The sequence below is a fragment of the Brienomyrus brachyistius genome, chromosome 2 (assembly GCF_023856365.1).
Source record: "Brienomyrus brachyistius isolate T26 chromosome 2, BBRACH_0.4, whole genome shotgun sequence".
NCBI classification, from domain to species: domain Eukaryota; kingdom Metazoa; phylum Chordata; class Actinopteri; order Osteoglossiformes; family Mormyridae; genus Brienomyrus; species Brienomyrus brachyistius.
This window is the reverse complement of record NC_064534.1, coordinates 41763698-41780965: the sequence shown is the minus strand read 5'-3', so window position 1 is coordinate 41780965 and position 17268 is coordinate 41763698. Positions and strand designations below refer to the sequence as shown.

General features: G+C 44.2%; 12 non-coding genes and 3 pseudogenes across 12 annotated transcripts; all 15 read right to left on the bottom strand.

The window, feature by feature from the left end:
- Positions 1-260: 260 nt before the first annotated feature.
- Positions 261-379, bottom strand: LOC125735326 (5S ribosomal RNA). Its single transcript, XR_007394623.1, has one exon. It is a non-coding gene; the product is annotated as a 5S ribosomal RNA (ribosomal RNA).
- Positions 380-1457: 1078 nt separating this feature from the next.
- On the bottom strand, positions 1458-1576 carry LOC125731772 (5S ribosomal RNA; annotated as a pseudogene).
- Positions 1577-2652: 1076 nt separating this feature from the next.
- Positions 2653-2771, bottom strand: LOC125735324 (5S ribosomal RNA). The gene has a single exon (XR_007394622.1). It is a non-coding gene; the product is annotated as a 5S ribosomal RNA (ribosomal RNA).
- Positions 2772-3849: 1078 nt separating this feature from the next.
- On the bottom strand, positions 3850-3968 carry LOC125731771 (5S ribosomal RNA; annotated as a pseudogene).
- Positions 3969-5044: 1076 nt separating this feature from the next.
- On the bottom strand, positions 5045-5163 carry LOC125736664 (5S ribosomal RNA). Its single transcript, XR_007395939.1, has one exon. It is a non-coding gene; the product is annotated as a 5S ribosomal RNA (ribosomal RNA).
- Positions 5164-6238: 1075 nt separating this feature from the next.
- LOC125735935 (5S ribosomal RNA) lies at positions 6239-6357 on the bottom strand. Its single transcript, XR_007395220.1, has one exon. It is a non-coding gene; the product is annotated as a 5S ribosomal RNA (ribosomal RNA).
- Positions 6358-7435: 1078 nt separating this feature from the next.
- Positions 7436-7554, bottom strand: LOC125733670 (5S ribosomal RNA). The gene has a single exon (XR_007393007.1). It is a non-coding gene; the product is annotated as a 5S ribosomal RNA (ribosomal RNA).
- Positions 7555-8636: 1082 nt separating this feature from the next.
- On the bottom strand, positions 8637-8755 carry LOC125734100 (5S ribosomal RNA). Its single transcript, XR_007393425.1, has one exon. It is a non-coding gene; the product is annotated as a 5S ribosomal RNA (ribosomal RNA).
- A 1077-nt stretch (positions 8756-9832) lies between these two features.
- LOC125730220 (5S ribosomal RNA) lies at positions 9833-9951 on the bottom strand. The gene has a single exon (XR_007390592.1). It is a non-coding gene; the product is annotated as a 5S ribosomal RNA (ribosomal RNA).
- A 1094-nt stretch (positions 9952-11045) lies between these two features.
- On the bottom strand, positions 11046-11154 carry LOC125732309 (5S ribosomal RNA; annotated as a pseudogene).
- A 1101-nt stretch (positions 11155-12255) lies between these two features.
- On the bottom strand, positions 12256-12374 carry LOC125733803 (5S ribosomal RNA). Its single transcript, XR_007393139.1, has one exon. It is a non-coding gene; the product is annotated as a 5S ribosomal RNA (ribosomal RNA).
- A 1089-nt stretch (positions 12375-13463) lies between these two features.
- LOC125735713 (5S ribosomal RNA) lies at positions 13464-13582 on the bottom strand. Its single transcript, XR_007395005.1, has one exon. It is a non-coding gene; the product is annotated as a 5S ribosomal RNA (ribosomal RNA).
- Positions 13583-14671: 1089 nt separating this feature from the next.
- On the bottom strand, positions 14672-14790 carry LOC125733564 (5S ribosomal RNA). Its single transcript, XR_007392905.1, has one exon. It is a non-coding gene; the product is annotated as a 5S ribosomal RNA (ribosomal RNA).
- Positions 14791-15877: 1087 nt separating this feature from the next.
- Positions 15878-15996, bottom strand: LOC125735712 (5S ribosomal RNA). Its single transcript, XR_007395004.1, has one exon. It is a non-coding gene; the product is annotated as a 5S ribosomal RNA (ribosomal RNA).
- Positions 15997-17081: 1085 nt separating this feature from the next.
- On the bottom strand, positions 17082-17200 carry LOC125734701 (5S ribosomal RNA). The gene has a single exon (XR_007394004.1). It is a non-coding gene; the product is annotated as a 5S ribosomal RNA (ribosomal RNA).
- Between the last annotated feature and the right edge of the window lie 68 nt (positions 17201-17268).

The window sequence follows — 17268 nt, the reverse complement described above, 5'->3', positions numbered from 1 at the left end:
TAACAATAAGTTGTAAAACGTGAATGGGGAGTGACAGTCTTCAAGTTTATGAGAAGATCGCGCCCTGGTGGAATAAAGGCACGAAGAGCTTACAGCACCTAGAATTACCAGGCAGTATTTAGAGTAAAACGGTTTCTAAAAGCTGGCTTTATGAAAGAGAGAAAAAAAATATATATATAAAATAGTAAAATGGAAGGGGAGTGCTAGATTTAAATTAATCGTGAAGTGGAGCGCCCCCTGTATAAAGTAAAAGTGAGAAAAGCTTACAGCACCTGGTATGCCCAGGAGGTCTCCCATCCAAGTACTAACCAGACCCTACCCTGCTTAGCTTCCAAGATCAGACGAGATCGGGCGTGTTCAGGGTGGTATGGCCGTAAGCGAGAGATGCTACCAAAAACAGCCCTTTTGCATTACACGCCTCTATACATGCCAGTTGGTCCCATTGGATCCTACTAATGTTCTTTTTTTTTTTTTTATCTGACTCACACTGCAGCCCCACCATCCAATCGGCAGCGCCGGACCCACACCAAACATTTACCAAACTACTCAGCCGGCAGCCTACCACAATTATTCCATTCTTTCCGCATCCGCACACTTCCTTCTTTTTAACTCCTTTTCACTACCGCACAGGTTAATCGCCGCACGTCCCCCGCCGGCAAACATTACTCCTTTGCCTACTGCATGCAGGCTTCTCTTAACGACCCTCTGTTATCAACTCCGCTAACAGCCACAAAATCTCCGCCGCACGAAGCCCACTGGTAGCTGCTGAATCACATGCTTCCCCAAAACGTCGCGCTGTCAGAACACTGGGAGCTACACACACCAACAAGTCCATACTGCAGGCTGCAGCCAGAACAATTTTCTACATTCAAACATCGACGGCCTCTTCTCTCTAAAAATTCACCAGACCGCTTCTACCACCAGCAAAGAAGTTTCCATCCCTAATTCCTCTGTGATTCCCACTAACCTAAACATTAAGCTGGCATTGAAGGGTGTGAATTACCCCGGCCAATCTGTTCTTTTAAATACAGCTTTTAGCAAGTTTTGAAAGGAGGAGAAGAGCAGACCTTGCTATGCCAATAATATCGAGTCTTCTGTGGCGAAGTGGTTTTTGCATAGAAAACAAAGCGGTCAGTTGAAGAGGAATAATATCAGTACTTTGTTTAAAACTGTGTGTAAAAAGCTGTCTCTTTATCATTAACAATAAGTTGTAAAACGTGAATGGGGAGTGACAGTCTTCAAGTTTGTGAGAAGATCGCGCCCTGGTGGAATAAAGGCACGAACAGCTTACAGCACCTAGAATTACCAGGAAGTATTTAGAGTAAAACGGTTTCTAAAAGCTGGCTTTATGAAAGAGAGAAAAAAAAATATATTTAAAATAGTAAAATGGAAGGGGAGTGCTAGTTTTAAATTAATCGTGAAGTGGAGCGCCCCCTGTATAAAGTAAAAGTGAGAAAAGCTTACAGCACCTGGTATGCCCAGGAGGTCTCACATCCAAGTATTAACCAGACCCTACCCTGCTTGGCTTCTGAGATCAGACGAGATCGGGCGTGTTCAGGGTGGTATGGCCGTAAGCGAGAGATGCTACCAAAAACAGCCCTTTTGCATTACACGCCTCTATACATGCCAGTTGGTCCCATTGGATCCTACTAATGTTCTTTTTTTTTTTTTTATCTGACTCACACTGCAGCCCCACCATCCAATCGGCAGCGCCGGACCCACACCAAACATTCACCAAACTACTCAGCCGGCAGCCTACCACAATTATTCCATTCTTTCCGCATCCGCACACTTCCTTCTTTTTAACTCCTTTTCACTACCGCACAGGTTAATCGCCGCACGTCCCCCGCCGGCAAACATTACTCCTTTGCCTACTGCATGCAGGCTTCTCTTAACGACCCTCTGTTATCAACTCCGCTAACAGCCACAAAATCTCCGCCGCACGAAGCCCACTGGTAGCTGCTGAATCACATGCTTCCCCAAAACGTCGCGCTGTCAGAACACTGGGAGCTACACACACCAACAAGTCCATACTGCAGGCTGCAGCTAGAACAATTTTCTACATTCAAACATCGACGGCCTCTTCTCTCTAAAAATTCACCAGACCGCTTCTACCACCAGCAAAGAAGTTTCCATCCCTAATTCCTCTGTGATTCCCACTAACCTAAACATTAAGCTGGCATTGAAGGGTGTGAATTACCCCGGCCAATCTGTTCTTTTAAATACAGCTTTTAGCAAGTTTTGAAAGGAGAAGAGCAGAACTTGCTATGCCAATAATATCGAGTCTTCTGTGGCGAAGTGGTTTTTGCATAGAAAACAAAGCGGTCAGTTGAAGAGGAATAATATCAGTACTTTGTTTAAAACTGTGTGTAAAAAGCTGTCTCTTTATCATTAACAATAAGTTGTAAAACGTGAATGGGGAGTGACAGTCTTCAAGTTTGTGAGAAGATCGCGCCCTGGTGGAATAAAGGCACGAAGAGCTTACAGCACCTAGAATTACCAGGCAGTATTTAGAGTAAAACGGTTTCTAAAAGCTGGCTTTATGAAAGAGAGAAAAAAAATATATATATAAAATAGTAAAATGGAAGGGGAGTGCTAGATTTAAATTAATCGTGAAGTGGAGCGCCCCCTGTATAAAGTAAAAGTGAGAAAAGCTTACAGCACCTGGTATGCCCAGGAGGTCTCCCATCCAAGTACTAACCAGACCCTACCCTGCTTAGCTTCCAAGATCAGACGAGATCGGGCGTGTTCAGGGTGGTATGGCCGTAAGCGAGAGATGCTACCAAAAACAGCCCTTTTGCATTACACGCCTCTATACATGCCAGTTGGTCCCATTGGATCCTACTAATGTTCTTTTTTTTTTTTTTATCTGACTCACACTGCAGCCCCACCATCCAATCGGCAGCGCCGGACCCACACCAAACATTTACCAAACTACTCAGCCGGCAGCCTACCACAATTATTCCATTCTTTCCGCATCCGCACACTTCCTTCTTTTTAACTCCTTTTCACTACCGCACAGGTTAATCGCCGCACGTCCCCCGCCGGCAAACATTACTCCTTTGCCTACTGCATGCAGGCTTCTCTTAACGACCCTCTGTTATCAACTCCGCTAACAGCCACAAAATCTCCGCCGCACGAAGCCCACTGGTAGCTGCTGAATCACATGCTTCCCCAAAACGTCGCGCTGTCAGAACACTGGGAGCTACACACACCAACAAGTCCATACTGCAGGCTGCAGCCAGAACAATTTTCTACATTCAAACATCGACGGCCTCTTCTCTCTAAAAATTCACCAGACCGCTTCTACCACCAGCAAAGAAGTTTCCATCCCTAATTCCTCTGTGATTCCCACTAACCTAAACATTAAGCTGGCATTGAAGGGTGTGAATTACCCCGGCCAATCTGTTCTTTTAAATACAGCTTTTAGCAAGTTTTGAAAGGAGGAGAAGAGCAGACCTTGCTATGCCAATAATATCGAGTCTTCTGTGGCGAAGTGGTTTTTGCATAGAAAACAAAGCGGTCAGTTGAAGAGGAATAATATCAGTACTTTGTTTAAAACTGTGTGTAAAAAGCTGTCTCTTTATCATTAACAATAAGTTGTAAAACGTGAATGGGGAGTGACAGTCTTCAAGTTTGTGAGAAGATCGCGCCCTGGTGGAATAAAGGCACGAACAGCTTACAGCACCTAGAATTACCAGGAAGTATTTAGAGTAAAACGGTTTCTAAAAGCTGCCTTTATGAAAGAGAGAAAAAAAAATATATATAAAATAGTAAAATGGAAGGGGAGTGCTAGTTTTAAATTAATCGTGAAGTGGAGCGCCCCCTGTATAAAGTAAAAGTGAGAAAAGCTTACAGCACCTGGTATGCCCAGGAGGTCTCACATCCAAGTATTAACCAGACCCTACCCTGCTTGGCTTCTGAGATCAGACGAGATCGGGCGTGTTCAGGGTGGTATGGCCGTAAGCGAGAGATGCTACCAAAAACAGCCCTTTTGCATTACACGCCTCTATACATGCCAGTTGGTCCCATTGGATCCTACTAATGTTCTTTTTTTTTTTTTTATCTGACTCACACTGCAGCCCCACCATCCAATCGGCAGCGCCGGACCCACACCAAACATTCACCAAACTACTCAGCCGGCAGCCTACCACAATTATTCCATTCTTTCCGCATCCGCACACTTCCTTCTTTTTAACTCCTTTTCACTACCGCACAGGTTAATCGCCGCACGTCCCCCGCCGGCAAACATTACTCCTTTGCCTACTGCATGCAGGCTTCTCTTAACGACCCTCTGTTATCAACTCCGCTAACAGCCACAAAATCTCCGCCGCACGAAGCCCACTGGTAGCTGCTGAATCACATGCTTCCCCAAAACGTCGCGCTGTCAGAACACTGGGAGCTACACACACCAACAAGTCCATACTGCAGGCTGCAGCTAGAACAATATTCTACATTCAAACATCGACGGCCTCTTCTCTCTAAAAATTCACCAGACCGCTTCTACCACCAGCAAAGAAGTTTCCATACCTAATTCCTCTGTGATTCCCACTAACCTAAACATTAAGCTGGCATTGAAGGGTGTGAATTACCCCGGCCAATCTGTTCTTTTAAATACAGCTTTTAGCAAGTTTTGAAAGGAGAAGAGCAGAACTTGCTATGCCAATAATATCGAGTCTTCTGTGGCGAAGTGGTTTTTGCATAGAAAACAAAGCGGTCAGTTGAAGAGGAATAATATCAGTACTTTGTTTAAAACTGTGTGTAAAAAGATGTCTCTTTATCATTAACAATAAGTTGTAAAACGTGAATGGGGAGTGACAGTCTTCAAGTTTGTGAGAAGATCGCGCCCTGGTGGAATAAAGGCACGAAGAGCTTACAGCACCTAGAATTACCAGGCAGTATTTAGAGTAAAACGGTTTCTAAAAGCTGGCTTTATGAAAGAGAGAAAAAAAATATATATATAAAATAGTAAAATGGAAGGGGAGTGCTAGATTTATATTAATCGTGAAGTGGAGCGCCCCCTGTATAAAGTAAAAGTGAGAAAAGCTTACAGCACCTGGTATGCCCAGGAGGTCTCCCATCCAAGTACTAACCAAACCCTACCTTGCTTGGCTTCCGAGATCAGATGAGATCGGGCGTGTTCAGGGTGGTATGGCCGTAAGCGAGAGATGCTACCAAAAACAGCCCTTTTGCATTACACGCCTCTATACATGTCAGTTGGTCCCATTGGATCCTACTAATGTTCTTTTTTTTTTTTTATCTGACTCACACTGCAGCTCCACCATCCAATCGGCAGCGCCGGACCCACACCAAACATTCACCAAACTACTCAGCCGGCAGCCTACCACAATTATTCCATTCTTTCCGCATCCGCACACTTCCTTCTTTTTAACTCCTTTTCACTACCGCACAGGTTAATCGCCGCACGTCCCCCGCCGGCAAACATTACTCCTTTGCCTACTGCATGCAGGCTTCTCTTAACGACCCTCTGTTATCAACTCCGCTAACAGCCACAAAATCTCCGCTGCACGAAGCCCACTGGTAGCTGCTGAATCACATGCTTCCCCAAAACGTCGCGCTGTCAGAACACTGGGAGCTACACACACCAACAAGTCCATACTGCAGGCTGCAGCCAGAACAATTTTCTACATTCAAACATCGACGGCCTCTTCTCTCTAAAAATTCACCAGACCGCTTCTACCACCAGCAAAGAAGTTTCCATCCCTAATTCCTCTGTGATTCCCACTAACCTAAACATTAAGCTGGCATTGAAGGGTGTGAATTACCCCGGCCAATCTGTTCTTTTAAATACAGCTTTTAGCAAGTTTTGAAAGGAGAAGAGCAGAACTTGCTATGCCAATAATATCGAGTCTTCTGTGGCAAAGTGGTTTTTGCATAGAAAACAAAGCGGTCAGTTGAAGAGGAATAATATCAGTACTTTGTTTAAAACTGTGTGTAAAAAGCTGTCTCTTTATCATTAACAATAAGTTGTAAAACGTGAATGGGGAGTGACAGTCTTCAAGTTTGTGAGAAGATCGCGCCCTGGTGGAATAAAGGCACGAACAGCTTACAGCACCTAGAATTACCAGGAAGTATTTAGAGTAAAACGGTTTCTAAAAGCTGGCTTTATGAAAGAGAGAAAAAATATATATATATAAAATAGTAAAATGAAAGGGGAGTGCTAGATTTATATTAATCTTGAAGTGGAGCGCCCCCTGTATAAAGTAAAAGTGAGAAAAGCTTACAGCACCTGGTATGCCCAGGAGGTCTCCCATCCAAGTACTAACCAGACCCTACCTTGCTTGGCTTCCGAGATCAGATGAGATCGGGCGTGTTCAGGGTGGTATGGCCGTAAGCGAGAGACGCTACCAAAAACAGCCCTTTTGCATTACACGCCTCTATACATGCCAGTTGGTCCCATTGGATCCTACTAATGTTCTTTTTTTTTTTTTATCTGACTCACACTGCAGCTCCACCATCCAATCGGCAGCGCCGGACCCACACCAAACATTCACCAAACTACTCAGCCGGCAGCCTACCACAATTATTCCATTCTTTCCGCATCCGCACACTTCCTTCTTTTTAACTCCTTTTCACTACCGCACAGGTTAATCGCCGCACGTCCCCCGCCGGCAAACATTACTCCTTTGCCTACTGCATGCAGGCTTCTCTTAACGACCCTCTGTTATCAACTCCGCTAACAGCCACAAAATCTCCGCCGCACGAAGCCCACTGGTAGCTGCTGAATCACATGCTTCCCCAAAACGTCGCGCTGTCAGAACACTGGGAGCTACACACACCAACAAGTCCATACTGCAGGCTGCAGCCAGAACTATTTTCTACATTCAAACATCGACGGCCTCTTCTCTCTAAAAATTCACCAGACCGCTTCTACCACTAGCAAAGAAGTTTCCATCCCTAATTCCTCTGTGATTCCCACTAACCTAAACATTAAGCTGGCATTGAAGGGTGTGAATTACCCCGGCCAATCTGTTCTTTTAAATACAGCTTTTAGCAAGTTTTGAAAGGAGAAGAGCAGAACTTGCTATGCCAATAATATCGAGTCTTCTGTGGCGAAGTGGTTTTTGCATAGAAAACAAAGCGGTCAGTTGAAGAGGAATAATATCAGTACTTTGTTTAAAACTGTGTGTAAAAAGCTGTCTCTTTATCATTAACAATAAGTTGTAAAACGTGAATGGGGAGTGACAGTCTTCAAGTTTGTGAGAAGATCGCGCCCTGGTGGAATAAAGGCACGAACAGCTTACAGCACCTAGAATTACCAGGAAGTATTTAGAGTAAAACGGTGTGTAAAAGCTGCCTTTATGAATAAGAGAAAAAAATATATATATATATAAAATAGTAAAATGGAAGGGGAGTGATAGATTTAAATTAATCGTGAAGTGGAGCGCCCCCTGTATAAAGTAAAAGTGAGAAAAGCTTACAGCACCTGGTATTCCCAGGTGGTCTCCCATCCAAGTACTAACCAGAACCTACCCTGCTTAGCTTCCGAGATCAGACGAGATCGGGCGTGTTCAGGGTGGTATGGCCGTAAGCTAAAGATGCTACCAAAAACAGCCCTTTTGCATTACACGCGTCTATACATGCCAGTTAGTCCCATTGGATCCTACTCCTGGTTTTTTTTTTTTTTTTATCTGACTCACACTGCAGCACCACCATCCAATCGGCAGCGCCGGACCCACACCAAACATTCACCAAACTACTCAGCCGGCAGCCTACCACAATTATTCCATTCTTTCCGCATCCGCACACTTCCTTCTTTTTAACTCCTTTTCACTACCGCACAGGTTAATCGCCGCACGTCCCACGCCGGCAAACATTACTCCTTTGCCTACTGCATGTAGGCTTCTCTTAACGACCCTCTGTTATCAACTCCGCGAACAGCCACAAAATCTCCGCCGCACGAAGCCCACTGGTAGCTGCTGAATCACATGCTTCCCCAAAACGTCGCGCTGTCAGAACACTGGGAGCTACACACACCAACAAGTCCATACTGCAGGCTGCAGCCAGAACAATTTTCTACATTCAAACATCGACGGCCTCTTCTCTCTAAAAATTCACCAGACCGCTTCTACCACCAGCAAAGAAGTTTCCATCCCTAATTCCTCTGTGATTCCCACTAACCTAAACATTAAGCTGGCATTGAAGGGTGTGAATTACCCCGGCCAATCTGTTCTTTTAAATACAGCTTTTAGCAAGTTTTGAAAGGAGAAGAGCAGAACTTGCTATGCCAATAATATCGAGTCTTCTGTGGCGAAGTGGTTTTTGCATAGAAAACAAAGCGGTCAGTTGAAGAGGAATAATATCAGTACTTTGTTTAAAACTGTGTGTAAAAAGCTGTCTCTTTATCATTAACAATAAGTTGTAAAACGTGAATGGGGAGTGACAGTCTTCAAGTTTGTGAGAAGATCGCGCCCTGGTGGAATAAAGGCACGAACAGCTTACAGCACCTAGAATTACCAGGAAGTATTTAGAGTAAAACGGTTTCTAAAAGCTGCCATTATGAATGAGAGAAAAAAAAAAAATATATATATATAAAATAGTAAAATGGAAGGGGAGTGATAGATTTAAATTAATTGTGAAGTGGAGCGCCCCCTGTATAAAGTAAAAGTGAGAAAAGCTTACAGCACCTGGTATTCCCAGGTGGTCTCCCATCCAAGTACTAACCAGACCCTACCCTGCTTAGCTTCCAAGATCAGACGAGATCGGGCGTGTTCAGGGTGGTATGGCCATAAGCGAGAGATGCAACCAAAAACAGCCCTTTTGCATTACACGCGTCTATACATGCCAGTTAGTCCCATTGGATCCTACTCCTGGTTTTTTTTTTTTTTTTTATCTGACTCACACTGCAGCACCACCATCCAATCGGCAACGCCGGACCCACACCAAACATTCACCAAACTACTCAGCCGGCAGCCTACCACAATTATTCCATTCTTTCCGCATCCGCACACTTCCTTCTCTTTAACTCCTTTTCACTACCGCACAGGTTAATCGCCGCACGTCCCCCGCCAGCAAACATTACTCCTTTGCCTACTGCATGCAGGCTTCTCTTAACGACCCTCTGTTATCAACTCCGCTAACAGCCTCAAAATCTCCGCCGCACGAAGCCCACTGGTAGCTGCTGAATCACATGATTCCCCAAAACGTCGCGCTGTCAGAACACTGGGAGCTACACACACCAACAAGTCCATACTGCAGGCTGCAGCCAGAACTATTTTCTACATTCAAACATCGACGGCCTCTTCTCTCTAAAAATTCACCAGACCGCTTCTACCACCAGCAAAGAAGTTTCCATCCCTAATTCCTCTGTGATTCCCACTAACATAAACATTAAGCTGGCATTGAAGGGTGTGAATTACCCCGGCCAATCTGTTCTTTTAAATACAGCTTTTAGCAAGTTTTGAAAGGAGAAGAGCAGAACTTGCTATGCCAATAATATCGAGTCTTCTGTGGCGAAGTGGTTTTTGCATAGAAAACAAAGCGGTCAGTTGAAGAGGAATAATATCAGTACTTTGTTTAAAACTGTGTGTAAAAAGCTGTCTCTTTATCATTAACAATAAGTTGTAAAACGTGAATGGGGAGTGACAGTCTTCAAGTTTGTGAGAAGATCGCGCCCTGGTGGAATAAAGGCACAAACAGCTTACAGCACCTAGAATTACCAGGAAGTATTTAGAGTAAAACGGTTTCTAAAAGCTGGCTTTATGAAAGAGAGAAAAAATATATATATATAAAATAGTAAAATGGAAGGGGAGTGCTAGATTTAAATTAATCGTGAAGTGGAGCGCCCCCTGTATAAAGTAAAAGTGAGAAAAGCTTACAGCACCTGGTATTCCCAGGAGGTCTCCCATTCAAGTACTAACCAGACCCTACCCTGATTGGCTTCCGAGATCGGATGAGATCGGGCGTGTTCAGGCTGGCATGGCCATAAGCGAGAGACGCTACCAAAAACAGCCCTTTTGCATTACACGCCTCTATACATGCCAGTTGGTCCCATTGGATCCTACTAATGTTTTTTTTTTTTTTTATCTGACTCACACTGCAGCCCCACCATCCAATCGGCAGCGCCGGACCCACACCAAACATTCACCAAACTACTCAGCCGGCAGCCTACCACAATTATTCCATTCTTTCCGCATCCGCACACTTCCTTCTCTTTAACTCCTTTTCACTACCGCACAGGTTAATCGCCGCACGTCCCCCGCCAGCAAACATTACTCCTTTGCCTACTGCATGCAGGCTTCTCTTAACGACCCTCTGTTATCAACTCTGCTAACAGCCACAAAATCTCCGCCGCACGAAGCCCACTGGTAGCTGCTGAATCACATGCTTCCCCAAAACGTTGCGCTGTCAGAACACTGGGAGCTACACACACCAACAAGTCCATACTGCAGGCTGCAGCCAGAACAATTTTCTACATTCAAACATCGACGGCCTCTTCTCTCTAAAAATTCACCAGACCGCTTCTACCACCAGCAAAGAAGTTTCCATCCCTAATTCCTCTGTGATTCCCACAAACCTAAACATTAAGCTGGCATTGAAGGGTGTGAATTACCCCGTCCAATCTGTTCTTTTAAATACAGCTTTTAGCAAGTTTTGAAAGGAGAAGAGCAGAACTTGCTATGCCAATAATATCGAGTCTTCTGTGGCGAAGTGGTTTTTGCATAGAAAACAAAGCGGTCAGTTGAAGAGGAATAATATCAGTACTTTGTTTAAAACTGTGTGTAAAAAGCTGTCTCTTTATCATTAACAATAAGTTGTAAAACGTGAATGGGGAGTGACAGTCTTCAAGTTTGTGAGAAGATCGCGCCCTGGTGGAATAAAGGCACGAACAGCTTACAGCACCTAGAATTACCAGGCAGTATTTAGAGTAAAACGGTTTCTAAAAGCTGCCTTTATGAAAGAGAGAATATATATATATATATATATATATATATATATATATAAAATAGTAAAATGGAAGGGGAGTGATAGATTTAAATTAATCGTGAAGTGGATCGCCCCCTGTATAAAGTGAAAGTGAGAAAAGCTTACAGCACCTGGTATTCCCAGGTGGTCTCCCTTCCAAGTACTAACCAGACCATACTCTGCTTAGCTTTCAAGATCAGGCATGTTCAGGGTGGTATGGCCGTAAGCGAGAGACGCTACCCAAAACAGCCCTTTTGCATTACACGCGTCTATACATGCCAGTTAGTCCCATTGGATCCTACTCCTGGTTTTTTTTTTTTTTTTATCTGACTCACACTGCAGCACCACCATCCAATCGGCAGCGCCGGACCCACACCAAACATTCACCAAACTACTCAGCCGGCAGCCTACCACAATTATCCCATTCTTTCCGCATCCGCACACTTCCTTCTTTTTAACTCCTTTTCACTACCGCACAGGTTAATCGCCGCACGTCCCCCGCCGGCAAACATTACTCCTTTGCCTACTGCATGCAGGCTTCTCTTAACGACCCTCTGTTATCAACTCCGCTAACAGCCACAAAATCTCCGCCGCACGAAGCCCACTGGTAGCTGCTGAATCACATGCTTCCCCAAAACGTCGCGCTGTCAGAACACTGGGAGCTACACACACCAACAAGTCCATACTGCAGGCTGCAGCCAGAACAATTTTCTACATTCAAACATCGACGGCCTCTTCTCTCTAAAAATTCACCAGACCGCTTCTACCACCAGCAAAGAAGTTTCCATCCCTAATTCCTCTGTGATTCCCACTAACCTAAACATTAAGCTGGCATTGAAGGGTGTGAATTACCCCGGCCAATCTGTTCTTTTAAATACAGCTTTTAGCAAGTTTTGAAAGGAGAAGAGCAGAACTTGCTATGCCAATAATATCGAGTCTTCTGTGGCGAAGTGGTTTTTGCATAGAAAACAAAGCGGTCAGTTGAAGAGGAATAATATCAGTACTTTGTTTAAAACTGTGTGTAAAAAGATGTCTCTTTATCATTAACAATAAGTTGTAAAACGTGAATGGGGAGTGACAGTCTTCAAGTTTGTGAGAAGATCGCGCCCTGGTGGAATAAAGGCACGAACAGCTTACAGCACCTAGAATTACCAGGAAGTATTTAGAGTAAAACGGTTTCTAAAAGCTGCCTTTATGAATGAGAGAAAAAAAAAAAAAAATATATATATATATATATATATATATATAAAATAGTAAAATGGAAGGGGAGTGATAGATTTAAATTAATCGTGAAGTGGAGCGCCCCCTGTATAAAGTAAAAGTGAGAAAAGCTTACAGCACCTGGTATTCCCAGGAGGTCTCCCATCCAAGTACTAACCAGACCCTACCCTGCTTAGTTTCCGAGATCAGACGAGATCGGGCGTGTTCAGGGTGGTATGGCCGTAAGCGAGAGATGCTACCAAAAACAGCCCTTTTGCATTACACGCCTCTATACATGCCAGTTGGTCCCATTGGATCCTACTAATGTTCTTTTTTTTTTTTATCTGACTCACACTGCAGCCCCACCATTCAATCGGCAGCGCCGGACCCACACCAAACATTCACCAAACTACTCAGCCGGCAGCCTACCACAATTATTCCATTCTTTCCGCATCCGCACACTTCCTTCTTTTAACTCCTTTTCACTACCGCACAGGTTAATCGCCGCACGTCCCCCGCCGGCAAACATTACTCCTTTGCCTACTGCATGCAGGCTTCTCTTAACGACCCTCTGTTATCAACTCCGCTAACAGCCACAAAATCTCCGCCGCACGAAGCCCACTGGTAGCTGCTGAATCACATGCTTCCCCAAAACGTCACGCTGTCAGAACACTGGGAGCTACACACACCAACAAGTCCATACTGCAGGCTGCAGCCAGAACAATTTTCTACATTCAAACATCGACGGCCTCTTCTCTCTAAAAATTCAGCAGACCGCTTCTACCACCAGCAAAGAAGTTTCCATCCCTAATTCCTCTGTGATTCCCACTAACCTAAACATTAAGCTGGCATTGAAGGGTGTGAATTACCCCGGCCAATCTGTTCTTTTAAATACAGCTTTTAGCAAGTTTTGAAAGGAGAAGAGCAGAACTTGCTATGCCAATAATATCGAGTCTTCTGTGGCGAAGTGGTTTTTGCATAGAAAACAAAGCGGTCAGTTGAAGAGGAATAATATCAGTACTTTGTTTAAAACTGTGTGTAAAAAGCTGTCTCTTTATCATTAACAATAAGTTGTAAAACGTGAATGGGGAGTGACAGTCTTCAAGTTTGTGAGAAGATCGCTCCCTGGTGGAATAAAGGCACGAACAGCTTACAGCACCTAGAATTACCAGGAAGTATTTAGAGTAAAACGGTTTCTAAAAGCTGCCTTTATGAATGAGAGAAAAAAAAAATATATATATATATATATATATATAAAATAGTAAAATGGAAGGGGAGTGATAGATTTAAATTAATCGTGAAGTGGAGCGCCCCCTGTATAAAGTAAAAGTGAGAAAAGCTTACAGCACCTGGTATTCCCAGGTGGTCTCCCATCCAAGTACTAACCAGACCCTATCCTGCTTAGCTTCTGAGATCAGACGAGATCGGGCGTGTTCAGGGTGGTATGGCCGTAAGCGAGAGATGCTACCAAAAACAGCCCTTTTGCATTACACGCGTCTATACATGCCAGTTAGTCCCATTGGATCCTACTCCTGTTTTTTTTTTTTTTTATCTGACTCACACTGCAGCCCCACCATCCAATCGGCAGCGCCGGACCCACACCAAACATTCACCAAACTACTCAGCCGGCAGCCTACCACAATTATTCCATTCTTTCCGCATCCGCACACTTCCTTCTCTTTAAGTCCTTTTCACTACCGCACAGGTTAATCGCCGCACGTCCCCCGCCGGCAAACATTACTCCTTTGCCTACTGCATGCAGGCTTCTCTTAACGACCCTCTGTTATCAACTCCGCTAACAGCCACAAAATCTCCGCCGCACGAAGCCCACTGGTAGCTGCTGAATCACATGCTTCCCCAAAACGTCGCACTGTCAGAACACTGGGAGCTACACACACCAACAAGTCCATACTGCAGGCTGCAGCCAGATCAATTTTCTACATTCAAACATCGACGGCCTCTTCTCTCTAAAAATTCACCAGACCGCTTCTACCACCAGCAAAGAAGTTTCCATCCCTAATTCCTCTGTGATTCCCACTAACCTAAACATTAAGCTGGCATTGAATGGTGTGAATTACCCCGGCCAATCTGTTCTTTTAAATACAGCTTTTAGCAAGTTTTGAAAGGAGAAGAGCAGAACTTGCTATGCCAATAATATCGAGTCTTCTGTGGCAAAGTGGTTTTTGCATAGAAAACAAAGCGGTCAGTTGAAGAGGAATAATATCAGTACTTTGTTTAAAACTGTGTGTAAAAAGCTGTCTCTTTATCATTAACAATAAGTTGTAAAACGTGAATGGGGAGTGACAGTCTTCAAGTTTGTGAGAAGATCGCGCCCTGGTGGAATAAAGGCACGAACAGCTTACAGCACCTAGAATTACCAGGAAGTATTTAGAGTAAAACGGTTTCTAAAAGCTGCCTTTATGAATGAGAGAAAAAAAAAAATATATATATATATATATATATAAAATAGTAAAATGGAAGGGGAGTGATAGATTTAAATTAATCGTGAAGTGGAGCGCCCCCTGTATGAAGTAAAAGTGAGAAAGGCTTACAGCACCTGGTATTCCCAGGAGGTCTCCCATCCAAGTACTAACCAGACCCTACCCTGCTTAGTTTCCGAGATCAGACGAGATCGGGCGTGTTCAGGGTGGTATGGCCGTAAGCGAGAGATGCTACCAAAAACAGCCCTTTTGCATTACACGCCTCTATACATGCCAGTTGGTCCCATTGGATCCTACTAATGTTCTTTTTTTTTTTTATCTGACTCACACTGCAGCCCCACCATCCAATCGGCAGCGCCGGACCCACACCAAACATTCACCAAACTACTCAGCCGGCAGCCTACCACAATTATTCCATTCTTTCCGCATCCGCACACTTCCTTCTTTTAACTCCTTTTCACTACCGCACAGGTTAATCGCCGCACGTCCCCCGCCGGCAAACATTACTCCTTTGCCTACTGCATGCAGGCTTCTCTTAACGACCCTCTGTTATCAACTCCGCTAACAGCCACAAAATCTCCGCCGCACGAAGCCCACTGGTAGCTGCTGAATCACATGCTTCCCCAAAACGTCACGCTGTCAGAACACTGGGAGCTACACACACCAACAAGTCCATACTGCAGGCTGCAGCCAGAACAATTTTCTACATTCAAACATCGACGGCCTCTTCTCTCTAAAAATTCAGCAGACCGCTTCTACCACCAGCAAAGAAGTTTCCATCCCTAATTCCTCTGTGATTCCCACTAACCTAAACATTAAGCTGGCATTGAAGGGTGTGAATTACCCCGGCCAATCTGTTCTTTTAAATACAGCTTTTAGCAAGTTTTGAAAGGAGAAGAGCAGAACTTGCTATGCCAATAATATCGAGTCTTCTGTGGCGAAGTGGTTTTTGCATAGAAAACAAAGCGGTCAGTTGAAGAGGAATAATATCAGTACTTTGTTTAAAACTGTGTGTAAAAAGCTGTCTCTTTATCATTAACAATAAGTTGTAAAACGTGAATGGGGAGTGACAGTCTTCAAGTTTGTGAGAAGATCGCTCCCTGGTGGAATAAAGGCACGAACAGCTTACAGCACCTAGAATTACCAGGAAGTATTTAGAGTAAAACGGTTTCTAAAAGCTGCCTTTATGAATGAGAGAAAAAAAAAAAAAATATATATATATATATATAAAATAGTAAAATGGAAGGGGAGTGATAGATTTAAATTAATCGTGAAGTGGAGCGCCCCCTGTATAAAGTAAAAGTGAGAAAAGCTTACAGCACCTGGTATTCCCAGGTGGTCTCCCATCCAAGTACTAACCAGACCCTATCCTGCTTAGCTTCTGAGATCAGACGAGATCGGGCGTGTTCAGGGTGGTATGGCCGTAAGCGAGAGATGCTACCAAAAACAGCCCTTTTGCATTACACGCGTCTATACATGCCAGTTAGTCCCATTGGATCCTACTCCTGTTTTTTTTTTTTTTTATCTGACTCACACTGCAGCCCCACCATCCAATCGGCAGCGCCGGACCCACACCAAACATTCACCAAACTACTCAGCCGGCAGCCTACCACAATTATTCCATTCTTTCCGCATCCGCACACTTCCTTCTCTTTAAGTCCTTTTCACTACCGCACAGGTTAATCGCCGCACGTCCCCCGCCGGCAAACATTACTCCTTTGCCTACTGCATGCAGGCTTCTCTTAACGACCCTCTGTTATCAACTCCGCTAACAGCCACAAAATCTCCGCCGCACGAAGCCCACTGGTAGCTGCTGAATCACATGCTTCCCCAAAACGTCGCACTGTCAGAACACTGGGAGCTACACACACCAACAAGTCCATACTGCAGGCTGCAGCCAGATCAATTTTCTACATTCAAACATCGACGGCCTCTTCTCTCTAAAAATTCACCAGACCGCTTCTACCACCAGCAAAGAAGTTTCCATCCCTAATTCCTCTGTGATTCCCACTAACCTAAACATTAAGCTGGCATTGAATGGTGTGAATTACCCCGGCCAATCTGTTCTTTTAAATACAGCTTTTAGCAAGTTTTGAAAGGAGAAGAGCAGAACTTGCTATGCCAATAATATCGAGTCTTCTGTGGCAAAGTGGTTTTTGCATAGAAAACAAAGCGGTCAGTTGAAGAGGAATAATATCAGTACTTTGTTTAAAACTGTGTGTAAAAAGCTGTCTCTTTATCATTAACAATAAGTTGTAAAACGTGAATGGGGAGTGACAGTCTTCAAGTTTGTGAGAAGATCGCGCCCTGGTGGAATAAAGGCACGAACAGCTTACAGCACCTAGAATTACCAGGAAGTATTTAGAGTAAAACGGTTTCTAAAAGCTGCCTTTATGAATGAGAGAAAAAAAAATATATATATATATATATATAAAATAGTAAAATGGAAGGGGAGTGATAGATTTAAATTAATCGTGAAGTGGAGCGCCCCCTGTATGAAGTAAAAGTGAGAAAGGCTTACAGCACCTGGTATTCCCAGGAGGTCTCCCATCCAAGTACTAACCAGACCCTACGCTGCTTGGCTTCCGAGATCAGACGAGATCGGGCGTGTTCAGGGTGGTATGGCCGTAAGCGAGAGATGCTACCAAAAACAGCCCTTTTGCATTACACGCGTCTATACATGCCAGTTAGTCCCATTGGA